The sequence below is a fragment of the Serinus canaria genome (genome assembly GCF_022539315.1).
Source record: "Serinus canaria isolate serCan28SL12 chromosome 7 unlocalized genomic scaffold, serCan2020 HiC_scaffold_29, whole genome shotgun sequence".
NCBI classification, from domain to species: Eukaryota; Metazoa; Chordata; class Aves; order Passeriformes; family Fringillidae; genus Serinus; species Serinus canaria.
Window position 1 is genome coordinate 4,881,708 of NW_026108147.1, and position 13,999 is coordinate 4,895,706.

The 13,999-nt window shown below is 50.8% G+C and overlaps 2 protein-coding genes across 2 annotated transcripts in view; both read right to left on the minus strand.

Annotated features, from left to right (window-relative positions):
- The window catches only part of HDAC4 (histone deacetylase 4), a 175,481-nt gene extending 172,779 nt beyond the window's left edge, over positions 1–2,702 (minus strand). Inside the window, exon 1 of the mRNA XM_050987626.1 lies at positions 2,645–2,702. The gene's annotated coding sequence lies outside the window, so the exon portion shown is untranslated. The remainder of the gene's footprint in view (positions 1–2,644) is intronic.
- The window catches only part of NDUFA10 (NADH:ubiquinone oxidoreductase subunit A10), a 179,460-nt gene that overhangs the window by 44,820 nt on the left and 120,641 nt on the right, over positions 1–13,999 (minus strand). The window lies entirely within an intron of this gene.

Below are 13,999 nucleotides of genomic sequence, written 5' to 3' on the forward strand. Positions count from 1 at the left end.
CTGCACTGCTGGTTTTTATCTTTTCTGCATTACTGGGACGTTGCCTGTGAAACATAAGCACAGCAGAGAGTTGCATCTTCACTAACATAAAGATTATGCACGAAACTATCCAAGTGTTTTCATCCACTCTTGGAATGGTTTGGGTGAAAAGGGACCTTAAAGGCCATCCAGTCCCACCCCACTGCTATGGGCAGGGGCACTTCCCCTATCCAGGGTTGCTCCAAGCCCTCTCCAGCCTAACCTTTCTTTCTTTTCCTGGTGATTCATTATCAAAAGGCAAGCAAGAGAGTGAAACCAATTTCCACTGTGGAGGCCACTGGCATCCCACACCAGGACCTGTGTCTCCCCCACCTGTTATCTCCCACCCTGGAAACTCCCTGGCCTTCTCAAGAACTTGGTAACTCACACCTGGCAGCTCTCCTCTGCTTTAGGATAGTCCATTTAGGAGATTTTAGGAGGTGGCAGCACACAGACACAGGCTGCCCACCAGACATCTCCTCCCAAGGGAACACGAGCTTTTCATGCCACCCGTGTGCCTTCCTTCCACACCTCCATCCCGCTGAGCAAATGACAAATTCTTCTGGTGTTCTGCGCTGATTTTCAAAATGCTTTCTCTAGTCTCCTTTCTAAAGCTAAGTCCTGAAGCAAAACAAACAAACAAAAAAACAGGGTGGCAAAGTTAAAATTGTGAAGATTTAAAGATAATTTTTCCCCAAGTTTAGACCACCGAGGGCACAGCTTAATATCAACACTGGGAATCTCTCAGATGCACATGCTAAAACACGCCATCCAAGGACGGAGGGGAAAAAGCAGAGAATCCTGGAAAGCTGCATCTTCCACATTTCACTTTACCCAGAAAATCTGCAGTCACTAAAACTTACTCTAACTGGGTGGCATTTTACATTTCCAAATGTAATTGAGTGAGCGTGTTGCCATGGCGACAGCAGGGTTCTGCAATAACTTTGTTGCCTTGTAATTGCTGTATATTTGTATACAAGCAGCTGAGCTTTCTTTAATTCAATGCCCTCAACTCTTCCAGCGAGGCTGCGGAGCGACGGCGGCAGCTTTTTAGGCTGAGAACTCTCAACAGTGGTGCTGGAAACATCAGAAACGATTAAAACTCAGCGCCGCGACCGACCGCATTACACACACACAGAAAAAAAAACCCACCAGGAAACCCGGCCAAGAACCAGATTATTATATAAACTTCAGAGCTCCTTAGCTTTTCAAAATGTTGCCGTTGCAACGACAACAACAACAAACAAGAAAAAAGCACGATTCAGATAATTAACTCCAGGTAGATTTGGCAACGAGCGGAGCACTTTGAGGGCAGGGAATAAACGCAACACGAGTCCCTTTTATTGACAGGGCACAACACCAGTAAACCAAAACGCGTTGGCCAGGGGATTATTCCCTGGCTGTGGCTCCAGAACAGCGCTTGCTCCATCTCCCCGGCCTCCAAGCAGCGCTGCGAGGACAAGGGGATGCAGCCGTGAGGAAGGAGCGCGGCACTGAGCTGCCTGCCTGGTGGGGAAGAAGCGGCAAGACGGGAGAGAGTCAAAGCCTCGCCGCACGCCCCATCCATCCCAGGGTTTTACAAGGCATTTTCACACCCTGAATCCACCCACACCTTCCCGACACAGATCCCCACTCCTTGGGAGCGTTTTCAGAGCTGCAATCCAGCCCGGAATATGAGGCAAGGCTGGAACACGAAATCCTCCCGTACGGGCGTTAGCGGCGACGAGCCCGATTTATGCAAATCTGCCAAAACAACCTAATGACAGGCAAAACCCCCCAAACCCAGCGCCTTCCCCTGCCGCCGAGTGGGCGCACAACACAATTACGCAAGTGCTTTGAGCGAAGGGCAGGTTCCCTTCCCCTCCAGCCGCTGCCCAGCGCCGAGCACCGACAGCGTCCAATTATTGTTATGTAAATCCATCTGCTCGGCCGGGCTGTCACCGACACCCCGGGGAGCACAGCTGGCCCGGCGGGCAGCATTTCGGGGCAGCGCGGGGACCGCGCAGCATCTTCCCCTGATAAATCCCTGCAGTAAAACCCACACGCGGCTGCCGGGCAACACCTCCCTCTCGCCGCGCTCCTCCGCCAGCCCCAAAGCTCGGCTTTTTCTGCTTCATTTCGCCCCGCGCAAGCCAAGGCTCGAGGTTTAGCCGCGGCACACGTGGTGCATCCCCCTTGGAACCCCCAAAAACGGAGTTCTGCCGGCGAGGCTGCAGCTCTGGGCCTCGGACCCGTGATTGCTCCCCGAGAGCGCCGCGCTGCCGAGGGCAGCACCCCCCGTTTGCTCCTCCCGGGCACAGAAAAAGCCATTTTGGGGCTTTTCTTCCAGCAGGAGGTGAGTGCCGCGGGGCCCGGGCCCGAGCCCGGCAGCCCCGGGGAGCGAGGCGAGAGGATGCAAACTTTCCCCAAGTCCCGCGTTATTCCAAGGATAAGGACGAGGGAAGGATGCGCGGGGGAAAGAGGATGGAAGAACCGACCCCGGGCCGCGGCCCGCCCGGCGCCGCAGGGCCCCGCCGCGGGCGTCGCCCCCGCCGCAGGGCCGCACCCGCCCCGCCGAGCCGCCGGGCCGGGCCCCCGTGCGGCGCTGCCCGCGGCCCGCCGCTCGCTCGCTCCGCCGGTCACTCACCGCTGCCCGCATCGCCTCGCCTCGCCCCGCACGGACCGAGCGCCGCCGCCGCCGGGGGGACGAGGCGGAGCCGCGGCCGCCCGGGAGGGGCGGGGCGAGCGCGAGGGGGCGGGGCTGAAGGCGTCGGAGGCCCCGCCCGCCCCATTCACAAAAAAATCGGGTCCCGCGCGCTGAGTGGGCGGCGGCGCTGCTCGTCACGCCTCCCGCGCCCCGCCCACCCCGCCCGCCGCGCCCGGGCCGGGCCGATGGCGCGCGGCGGCCCCGCCCCGCCCGGCGAGCCGCCCAATCAGCGAGCGGCCTGGGGCGCCGCGCGGCTCAAATCCGCCCGCCACCAGCGCGCGGGCGCCTGCGATTGGCCGCGCCAGCTGCCCGTCACCTCCCCCTCCCACGGCCGCGGCGCAGCGGCGACCAGCGGCCCCCGGGAGCGGCCCCGCCGCGCCGCCAGCCCGCCGGGCGGGGAGGCGAGCGGCCTTAAAGGGCCCGCGCCGCGGGCAGCCCGGGCGCGGCGGCGGGGGCGGCGCGGCTCGGCGGCGACGGAGCGCCGCGTACTGACCTGGGCGGCGGGCGAGGCGGGGACGCTGCGCGGCGATGGCCCCCCCGGCGCGGAGCGCGCCACCGACGGACTCAGCCCGTGACGGGTTCCGCCATCTTGGAAATTTTTTTAGATGGGGAGTCACGTGGTGCAACCATTTTTTCTCCGCGGCCAATCAGCGGGCGCGGGTTATTTATAGCCGCGCGGGGGAAGGGGGCCAATCGCGCCCCGCCCCGCGCGACCCCGGCCACGCCCCATGGCGCGCGGCCCGTCGCCATGGCGACCGGGGGCGGGGCAGGGGTCGCCATGTTGGCCCCGCGCCGGCGGCCCCGCCGGGATTGGGGATGGGGATCGGGATCGGGATCGGGGGGACCGGGTTCCTGACCCCCCGAGCCCCAGAGGTCACAGCAGCTGCGATCCGTGCCGTGTAGACGGTATTGCGGTAAAACGTGGAACTTTGGGGTGTTTTTACGCCCCGGGTTTCCGCAGCCGCGGTCCCGCTCCCTCACGGGCCGTTCTGTGTTTTCCGGCAGGTACCGCCGGGAACAGCGAACGGCTGAGGCGAGGGGCGAACGACAGAAAGGGCAGGGCATGGCTCAACATCTGTGCTTGAGTTACCGAGAGGAAATAAGGAATTAAAAAGTTTTCCGGCAATGCTTCCCTCTACTCCCTTTTTCGCAGCGATTGATTGATTGATTTTTGAGTTGTACGTGGAATTACCCCGTTGAACTGACCCATCTCGCTTCACTCGTATTTTGTTGATTCACGCAGTGCCCAAAACTCCCGAGTCCTGCTCCCAGACAGTCCAGATGATGGGAAGGAAAATATTCCAGTGTTGGGTGCAAGAAGTTCATCCTGTGGGACACAATCCGGTGGGAACACCCCAGCGGCGATGTGTTAGCCCATTATTTCTGTTTCCCAGAGAAGCTGCGGCTGCCCCTGGATCCCTGCAAGTGTCCAAGGCCAGGCTGGACAGGGCTTGGAGCACCCTGGGATAGTGGAAAGGAGATTTCCTGCTAAGCTTCCGATTTTTTCCCATCCTTGCCTAAGGCAAGCTGAAGCATGACATTCCTTGTTTGCAGGCAGCCATCCCAGCACACTTCTGGTGGGTTTGATTAATTGGCTCTTGCTAAATTGTTTTTAAAACTTCCAGATTTCCCTTATAGCAAAAAAAAAAAAAAAAAATGAACTCCTGTCATTCAGCCATCTGGATTTATATAAATTCTCGGACCTGATGGGAATTGCTAACAACTTTGTCCCTTTCTCAAATTCTGCATATACGTGGTAGTATATAAACACTGCTCCTTTTCTCTTTTACCTTTTTGGACATATTTACCACCTATGTTTTCCTTTGAAAGGGCCACCCACACAAAAACCCTTGGCACATTGATCCTGTCCTTAAAGTTTTGGGGTTTTTTCCCACGCTGTTGACAGTCTCCCAGAAAATGGTGACATTTCCCTGGAATGCACACCTGAAAGCACCACTGGCATTAAGAGCACCCCTTCTGCCTGAAGCCAAAGCCCTTTTTGTTTCATTTGCAGCTTCTTGGGGCTCCTGGGCTTGTTTGTTGTTCTTTGGCTGCTGAGGTTTCACACGGTTGTTCTGCCCTCTTTATTGGGGCCAGCTCGGATGGACGGGGGAATGTGTGCATCAAGAACCTCCCGAATGATTTCTGGGTGCCAGGGGACCTGGGGGTGGAAGGGCTTCAGGGCAAGGCAGGGCAATATTTGCAAGGCAACAGGTCTGCTGCTGGTGGCTGGTGCAGGGCAGGGTGTCTGCCCTCCCCTGTGGTCCCCATTTCTGCTCCAGCCATGGGGGGATTTGGTCCCAAACCTTTTAAACATGGCTTACAACCAACCCAGCTGCCTTCCCTCACTGCACTGCTGGAACAGTTTGGAAACAGGAAACGAGAGGAGAGAACTGTGCCCTGGAAGTTGCCATGGAGTGGAAGTTCTACCTTCAGGTTTTGATTGATGCTGTACCTGTGGCTGTGGGTGTGAGTACGTGTCTCTATTAATACCCAGTCTAGGCTAACCTGTGCATAATGGCAGAAAATTAAACCTTTGTCGTTGCTTGTGGAAATTAGACCTCAGAAATTCACAAGGGAAAGGCTTCTTGCTATATGTTAAATCCAACATATTGGCTATAGCTGTATATAGTCTGTTTTTACTGTATTTGGGGCTGAAAAACTTACTCAGAAGCCTGTTGGAGCAAAAAATAAAAATCTAAAATAAAAACCAACACCCTGGCAGAGCTAATTCATAAAGATTTAAATAAAAAGCAATTACAGAACTTCCCGCCTACCTCCACCTCATCTTTAGCTGAACTCCTTGTTTGTCAGGGATGATTCCATTTTTTATGTTCTCAAGCAGGAAACAGCCATCACAACACTCCAGCTAATTTCCCTCGCTAGTCACAGGGAGCTGCTGAAAGTAAAAGAGGGTGCTTCAGCTTTCCACTCCAACCCTGCCACTCCACAGGCTAAAAAAAAAGGAGGAGAGAGTTAGGAGGAGAGCCAGCAGGAACTTCCCCTGGAGCCTAGACACCAAAGATCCACTCCAAGTGGCAGTGCCGTTGGGTCCTTGGAGAAAAGTCAGGCCCAGGCACAATTTCCAGCCTGCTGATGGCTCCCTCTTCTTCCTCCTGATCATTCATTCTCCACCACTGACCTCCCCTGGTTTTCCTGTCCCCCCATCACCCTCCTGTGCTTTGTCTCCCACTCCCTGTTCTCCACCTGTCCTACTGGTTTACTCCTTTTTGCCACGGAATGGAAAACCCCATCAAACCCACACAGCTCAGAGCACAGCTCTGATGGGACATTTACTGTGCCCCCTCCTGTGTTTTCCTGCTGCACACCTTTTATTGGGGAGTTTTGTTCTGTTGTTAGTGGTTTGTCAATCCTGGTGAGTTTGGCTTCAGCTGGAACTCCTTCTTCTCTCCTCTCCTCACAGCTCACTGTGAGCCAGAACAAGGTGGTTCTCCTCCACTTCTGAGCCCCCCACGCCTGTGCTTGGCTGCGGGAGCTGCTTCCCAGCTTGTCTGCACACCCCACACTTCATCAAGTCTGCAGCACTCAGGGCCTGGAGAGCTGAAATCCTCAAGCAGCGAGAGCCAAACTCTTAGAAACAAGTTATTGCTGTTGTTTTGGGCAAAATCAAGTCCCTGTCCCCTGCCTGGGGGGGAAAACAAGCAGGTGAAGTTCCAAATGGAGGTCACAAATGTAAAGTTTGCTTTCTTCTCCATATTTACACTTTATTTTTGCTGATGGAGATACACTGGATTGTTATGGCAGTCATTTTACAAGGACTGAGTACCATAAACCTTTGAAATAAAACTGCTTGTTGAAGTTTGGTTTCAATATTTTTCTGGATTTCTATCAACTTCCTATTTGTTTAGCAGCTATGCTCTCAACTATGTTATGGAATATCCTGACATGGAAGGGATCCACAAGGATCATCATTCCTACTGCAGAGAGAAAAATTATTCTGTGGCCATTACAAACCACTGCCCAAAAGTTCTTACAGTGTCATCATTCCTCCAAATTAAACTGAAGAATTAAGAATATGAAAGAAATCTCTTTTCACCCTCAGCTGGTTTTTTTGTTTTTTTTTTTTGTTTTTTTTTTGTTTTTTTTTTTGTTCAGTCAATTTTAGCAGCACATTAAGGCTTAAATTGAGATAAAAAGCAGAAATAAGTCTAAAATTAGTATGGAATCTTTGTGAAATTGAGGCTACAATAACTGTTGGATATGCTTAATTTATCAGCACTCATATTCTGATTCTTAATATTAAAAATAAGGGAAATGTGTATCCATTTATTATATTTCTTTTCATCCATGGCAGCTGCTAGGAGAAAAACGTGGGGTGTGTCTCTCTATAGTGGGAACCTTCAAGGAAATATTGATCCATTTTTCTGTTCTGTCTCCTTCAACCAGGCAAAAAAAAAAAAAAAAAAAAAAAAAGCATTTTCCAGGGTGAAAAACAATTAAAATCTAAATAAATGTAAGAAAAGTATGACAAGGGGAAGGAAAAAAAAAAAAAAAAAAGAAAAATAGAAATAAACACATTTGCAGCCTGGCCCCTGGGTGTTGGTTTTACGTGAAGAGACTGACTTGCAGCTGAATGACGAGTAGGATATTTTTCTGCTGAAATATTGATAGTAGATTACACTAAACCACAAACTATCTCCAGAAAGCCCATCATTTCTAATCCTAATGGTGTTTTCTTTCCCTTGGCTGACTACTACATTCATGAGATGATGGCTTTATTCTATCTGGGGGAAAAACTTTTTACCATAGAGCTAAATTAACTTGTCAAAAGACTTCAAACTTCGGAAGCTTTTACAGCCCGATTCAAAGCTATTATTCAGGATTGAATGAGAAGGCTGTGGACTGTAAAAGCTGGCAAAAAAAAAAAAATAAAAATTTCAGCAGCATTCTGGAGTTGAATGGAGAGCTCACTTTTTGTTCAGGTTGTGTGTGTTTCATTGAGCTGTCTCGGAAAGAGCTGGATTTTTGTATTTTAAAGCAAAATGCTCCTTTCTGCTGCTCTGGAAGCTGTGACCCAGTCCATGCTCTTTCACACACACTTGGTTATATTTAGTTTGTGCCAACCTAAATAAGTGTCAACCAGCTTTCCAGAAACGTGGGGAGCACAAAAGAGAACGGCCAGCAGCTAAATTGAGGCAGAACGAGAACACAATTAGACTTATTTTTATCCTTTTCTTTTAAAATCAGATCACAGACTATCTTACAGTCAGCTACAGCTTTCTCATGCAAATAAAAATGCCTGGCTTCAGGAGCAGCAACTTTTAGATTTTGCAGACGAGGAGCAGCTGGCAGAGCTCGTGCTTGGAGTCTTTCCTGTCGCGGATCCAATCTACTGTGGGACAGATCTGGAATAAAAAGCCAAGCTGACAATTGCAGCCCCCAGAAGGGAAGCCAGGCCTCTCTGGGAGCATGCAAACACGTTCAGGATGTGGCAGGATGAGATCCACCGTGGATCCAGCACGGGGAGTGGCCTGGCTTCAGCTCTGAGTGCTCTGGATGCAGCTGCCTGGGGCTGCTCCACAGGAGCAAGCCTTAAACACAGCTCATCAGCAAGGCCTGCAGGGAGCTTCTGCCACCCACCAGGGACCCACAACTCACTCTCCTGTTCAGAACCTGGACTGGAGTCCCTGGAGTGTTCATGGAGATGCCCAGAGCCTGCAGCATCTTGGGGTTCAGAGCACACCACCGGTGTGCAGGACATCCAAGTACACATCCCTCGTCTGCCTGCTGGGTTCCTCCTTCATGGCAGGGACACCTCCCGCTGTCCCAGGCTGCTCCAAGCCCTGTCCAGCCTGGCCTTGGACACTGCCAGGGATCCAGAGGCAGCCACAGCTGCTCTGGGCACCTGTGCCAGGGCCTCACTGCCCTTATACTAAGGAATTTCCTTCTAAATCATCTTCCCATGAGCTGAGCTTCCATGGGGTTTGAAGGAACCAGCACCAAGGTGTTTTAGAGCTTGGCAGTCCAGAAGCCACTTTACTGCTGCCTTCATCACAAGGTACCAAGATGATCTCAGGGTTTTAAGCACTTGACACTACAGTAGCACTGATAGATGATGTGTGCAGACAAAATTGCATGGACCTTTCAAATTCCCAGCTATTCCCTCCTCTGTTTTGCTGCTGTAAGGATTGTTTAATCTCATTTCATGTGGGTCACAGCATTTCCTTAATACCAGTGTCTATTAAAAAGCACCTGTGCTTTGCATCTGACAAAACCTCAGCTGACCTGTTTTCCCTTTCCTATGGCAAAACCAAAACCACAGTTTTGGATTGGAATCCACTAAAGCACTAAAACACCTCAGATTTTCTCTATCTGCTTATCAAGGAGCAAGGAATTTTTTCCTAATGCAAGCTCCTTAAATGTGACATCTTAAAAATTTGTGTTCCTTACGAGGACCTTCAGCGAGTTTTTAAAAAGCATCAGAGCAGAGCAAGATGTGCCAGCAGCAGTGTCAGAATAGCACCAGTGGCATCAAAATAATGAGAGGAATGTCTGAAAAGTCTGAAGGGTTACACTCAGCCCCTGTTAAATAGCTGGGTGGGACTCTGGAATCCAGCCCTGATACCTTGTTTAATAGAAATGCAAGAGGTGAGTGCTGGCCCATTAATGATAAAAATAAAGTTTAGAATGTATGAGGATGAGAGGTCAGAGGAGTCAAAACCTCTGCAGCCAGTGTGACTATAAAACACAGGCTGAAAGGAGAGCTACTTCCCCTTTTCCAGGGTCACAAGACCTGTGAAAGGCCAGGAGATCCCTCTCCCTTTCTTCCACAAGGAAAAAAAGAAAGAAAAAAAGGCAGACTTCCCATTCTGCAAAAGAGCAGATCACAGAAACCCCAGGGTTTTGTGGACTAGATCCAAGGACAGGACTGACAAGGATGAGATGGAAACTCAGATGGAAGAGTTGTTTTAAAGAAAGCAGAAAGGCCATGGGGACCAGCCCAGAGCTGGAATGTGAGGAGCTGATACATGGATCAATAACTCTCACTGCAGAGTGAGGGCTGTGCTCCCTCCTTTTGGGAAAAGAAGGGTTTCCACAGGCTCCCCCAGAGGTGGTGCTGCAATGGGATGGATGTGTGCAGCCTGGCAGTGGGATTGGTTTGGGATGTTCATTCCCACTGTGATCCAAGGAGCTGAGGCACGTGCACCTCCATTCATCCTCATCAGGAGCTGCTTGCCAGGTGACCTGTGCACATTGAAGGCTGAGTTACCAGCAGAGCCTTTGTCTTGTATCAAGACAAGGGGCAGGACGTGTTCTGCCCATGCACTGAGACCCAGGAGCAGCAATCATGTGGTGGCAAGTGTGGTGGGCCAGAACTGGGATGTGCTTGTGTGTAACTGCACAGGAGACAGAAGGTGTTGGGGCTTTTTTTCCCTGCTGGTCAAAGGAATCATAGAATCCCCTCCATTCCACCCTCTGCCATGGGCAGGGACACCTTGCACTATCCCAGGGTGCTCCAAGCCTGGCCTTGGCATTTCCAGGGATGGGCCAGCCACAGCTTCTCTGGGCACCCTGAGCCAGGGCCTCACCACCCTCACAGGGAAGAATTTCTTCCTCATGTCTAATCAAAATCTATCCTGCTTCAGTGGGAAGTGTTACGACTTGTCCTGGCACTGCAAGCCCTTGTCCCAAGTCCCTCTCCCTTTCTCCTGGAGCCTCTTTAGGCTAAAATGGGCTCTAAGCTCTCTCCAGAACCTTCTCCTTTCTCTCAGGGTGAGCACTCCCAGCCTGTCTCCATAGGAAAGAACACTTTTTATCACCTTGCTGTTGGTAAAGCCAGACAAGTCTTTCAGGGGAGATTTCTTTCTAAATTATCCACAGTGCTGCAGATGCTCAGCTCTTTATTTTGGTTGTATATTTCAAAGAACAATTTCTCCAGCAAACAGTGCAACAGCTGTGGCTGATAAAACTCCTGGGTGCCATCATTATCCTTTTTCCTGATAGAGACTGTCACAGATTTACCATCAAGTTTTGGCTTGGAGGCTGGTGCTTTACAGCCAGCCAAAAATAAAATGGAGCTGGATAAGCCTTAACACAACAAAAGAAGAATTTATGAGGTTGGAAAACTACTGGAGCTGCAATTATCAGAGCAGAGGAAGGAGCTGTGTCCAACACAGGTACAAGAATATAGTTTGGATGTGACAGGGATCTGCAGTGACCCATTCTCCCATGCTTGGCCATAGGGATCTTACCACAGGACTGAGGATTTTGGAAGGTGGGCTCCTGTGCCATCATGAAAGAAGAAATTTTCTGAAGATCTCTCACATATTTCCAAAGTTGTTATTCTCTCAAATCAAATGTAAGCCTTCTCCTCATTCCAGACTAAGAAAGATCACAGATGAATGCAGGGAAATTAAAAAATTAAAAACTGAATTAAGACAGCTTTGCTTTTAACAGAGAGTATCTGAGTATCTTCTTTTCTTCTTTCTCTCTCTCTCTTTTTTTTTTTTTTTTTTTTTTTTCTGGGTGCCTCTTCACTGAGCCAACTGTTAGAACTGAAGTGGGGCAGGTTTTTAGGCTATCAAGTGCAAAAGATGTTTTCTGTCTGCATTCCTCCTTCAGAAGAGATAAACCAAGCCTAGAGAAATGAGGATACTGAAGCTTCTCTTCTTCTTCATGTCATGGAGGGCTGACCATGCCCAAAGCCCAAACCACACTCGTTATCCACAGCTACTCCTTTGTTCCCAGGCCCACCATGAGCTGAATTCCCAGAGCATCCATCAGTTTGGGTGCCTCAGTTACTGACTGTCTACAAATCCATCTCTAAGTCACACCCCAAAAACCTTTCCTGAGGTTTCTCCTCATACAGAAACCAAAGTCAGACCTGGAAACCTCTTCAAAGGCATCCTCAGTCTTTAGCATGCAGCCATACAGAGCGTGAGGTCACGCCTTTGGCAGGACATGTACCTGCAGCTGCTGGGATGATGGGATCGGGAGGGCTGGAGAAGAGCTCCAGGACCATCGGGTCCAGCCCTGAACCCAGCACTGCCAAGCCCAGCACCGACCCACGTCCCCCGAGTGCCACAGCTGCACATTGCTTTAACACTTCCAGGGATGGTGATCCCACCACTTCCTCACATGTCTGCAAGGCACCTTTCCCTTGGAAATGGACTTGGCACCCAAGTGCCAAGCCCACAGCCCTGGCTATTGGATTTCCTCTGCTGCCCCACAGGGCAAAGCCAGCTGCCCTGCCAGCCCTTCTCAGCAGCAGCTCCAAGGCTTGATCCCAGAATTGTAGGGCTGTTCCCTGGAGTCAGTGGGCTCAGTGTGCTGGGGCTGCTGGTGAGGATGCCAGGAGAAGGGCTGGTTTTGGGGTGCACCGGGAGCAGGGGCCAGGCCACCGGGGAGCCACGGGAGCTTGGCAGCTTCCCCTCGCTGCAGCCTGCACAGGACTGAGCCCAGCAGGGAAATGATCCCTGCTCCCGAGGCATCCCATCTTCCCTGGCTTTTAGTGAGCCAGCAGGACAGCCCCTTACAGAACAGCAGCCCTACAGTTGGGTTTAAAGAAGCATTTTTGCTCTTCTGGACTTGAGCCCAAAATCCTGCTTGGAGTAACTCACATTCACGTCAGCAGAACTGCCCCAGCCAAACAGAAAGTTCTTTCCCCCCCCCTTAATTAAACTGTTATTCTCTCAAATCAAATGTAAGCCTTCTCCTCATTCCAGACTAAGAAAGATCACAGGTGAATGCTGCCAGGGAAATTAAAAACTGACTTAAGACAGCTTTGCTTTTAACAGAGAGTATCTGAGTATCTTCTTTCTTTTCTTCTTTTTTTTTTTTTTTCCTGGATGCCTCTTCACTGAGCCAACTGTTAGAACTGAAGTGGGGCAGGTTTTTAGGCTATCAAGTGCGAAAGATGTTTTCTGTCTGCATTCCTCCTTCAGAGGAGATAAACCAAGCCTAGAGAAATGAGGATACTGAAGCTCCTCGTGTCATGGAGGGATGACCATGCCCAGAAGACACCACCCATTATCCACAGCTGCTCCCTTTGTTCCCAGGCCCACCATGAGCTTTGCTGGCAGAAACAAACCCTCCCTGTCCCTGCTCATACCAGGTACTGGCATTTCCAAGGTTATTCATGCCCAGAAAGTCCCAAGACCAGAAGAGCAGCCCTTACACCCAGCCCGGCTGCCTTGAGGTGACAGAAGAACCATTTAGGTTGTAAGAGACATTTGGGATCACTGAGTCCAGCTGTCCACCCAGCACCACCACCGCGTTCTCCACTAGAACACATCCACACAGCTGCTGAACACTTCCAGCAGTGGTGGCTCCACCACTGCCCTGGGCAGCCTGGGCCAGCTCTTTGCAACCCTTCCCATGAAGAAACATTCCCTTTTATCCAGTCCAAACCTCCTCTGGCACAACTTGAGGTCGTTCCCACTTGTCCTGTCTCTTGTAACCTGGCTGCTCCCTCCTGTCAGGGATTTATAGAACCCTCAGTTCCCACCAGCCCTTAAAAAACCCTCTTGTTACAACCCTTAGCAATTTATTTCCATTCTGCCTGGGTGCTTTGCAGAGGCACCCTGGAGAATGGCAGAAAACAACAGTTAAAAGAATAGAGAGGAATTACCCATCTCCTGCTCATTAACTGACTTCAGATGGTACCAGCTTGCTGGTGTTTTTTCTGCATCTCTGGCAGGGAATGTTTTATTTGCTTAGTAAAGTTTTCACATGCAATATGTTGTTGCTGTTTTGTTTTCTTTCTGAAATCCCTTACCTATATATTTATTACAGACAGATATTATACCCTGGCAGTAAAGAAACACTGCAAAGTGCTAGTTAACTTCTCAGAGCTGCCTGAATAATTCCATAAATACGAGGGGACTGAAATGACAACAATAAAGGGATCTGTACTTTGAACAATAAATATGAACTGGAGCTCTGCTTTGGATTTGAGGCATGCTGCAGCTAATAGGTATTCAGCTTGTGTGGGCCACTGACATTTAAATAAACACATGTGCAGTCCAAGGGGGTTGGCTGCAGAACCTCTTGTCAATTGAATCCAGCCCTGGGAACACTGAGAGAGTGGCTCAGGATTGCAGGAATTCCTGGGCTGTAGCCCTTGCTGGGATCTCTCCTGAAACCAAAAGATGTCCTCCATGGGGGGGGGGGGGGGGGGGGTGGAAGGAAAAAGAGGTGGGGGACACAATGGGAATGAGGAGAGGGGGGTGGAAACCACCCCAAAATATGTGGCTTCAAAGAAATGCTGAAAATATTTCTAAGAAAAATGCCTGGCAGGCTGCCTGCTGCAGGCTGGAGGAGAACTCAGCTCCT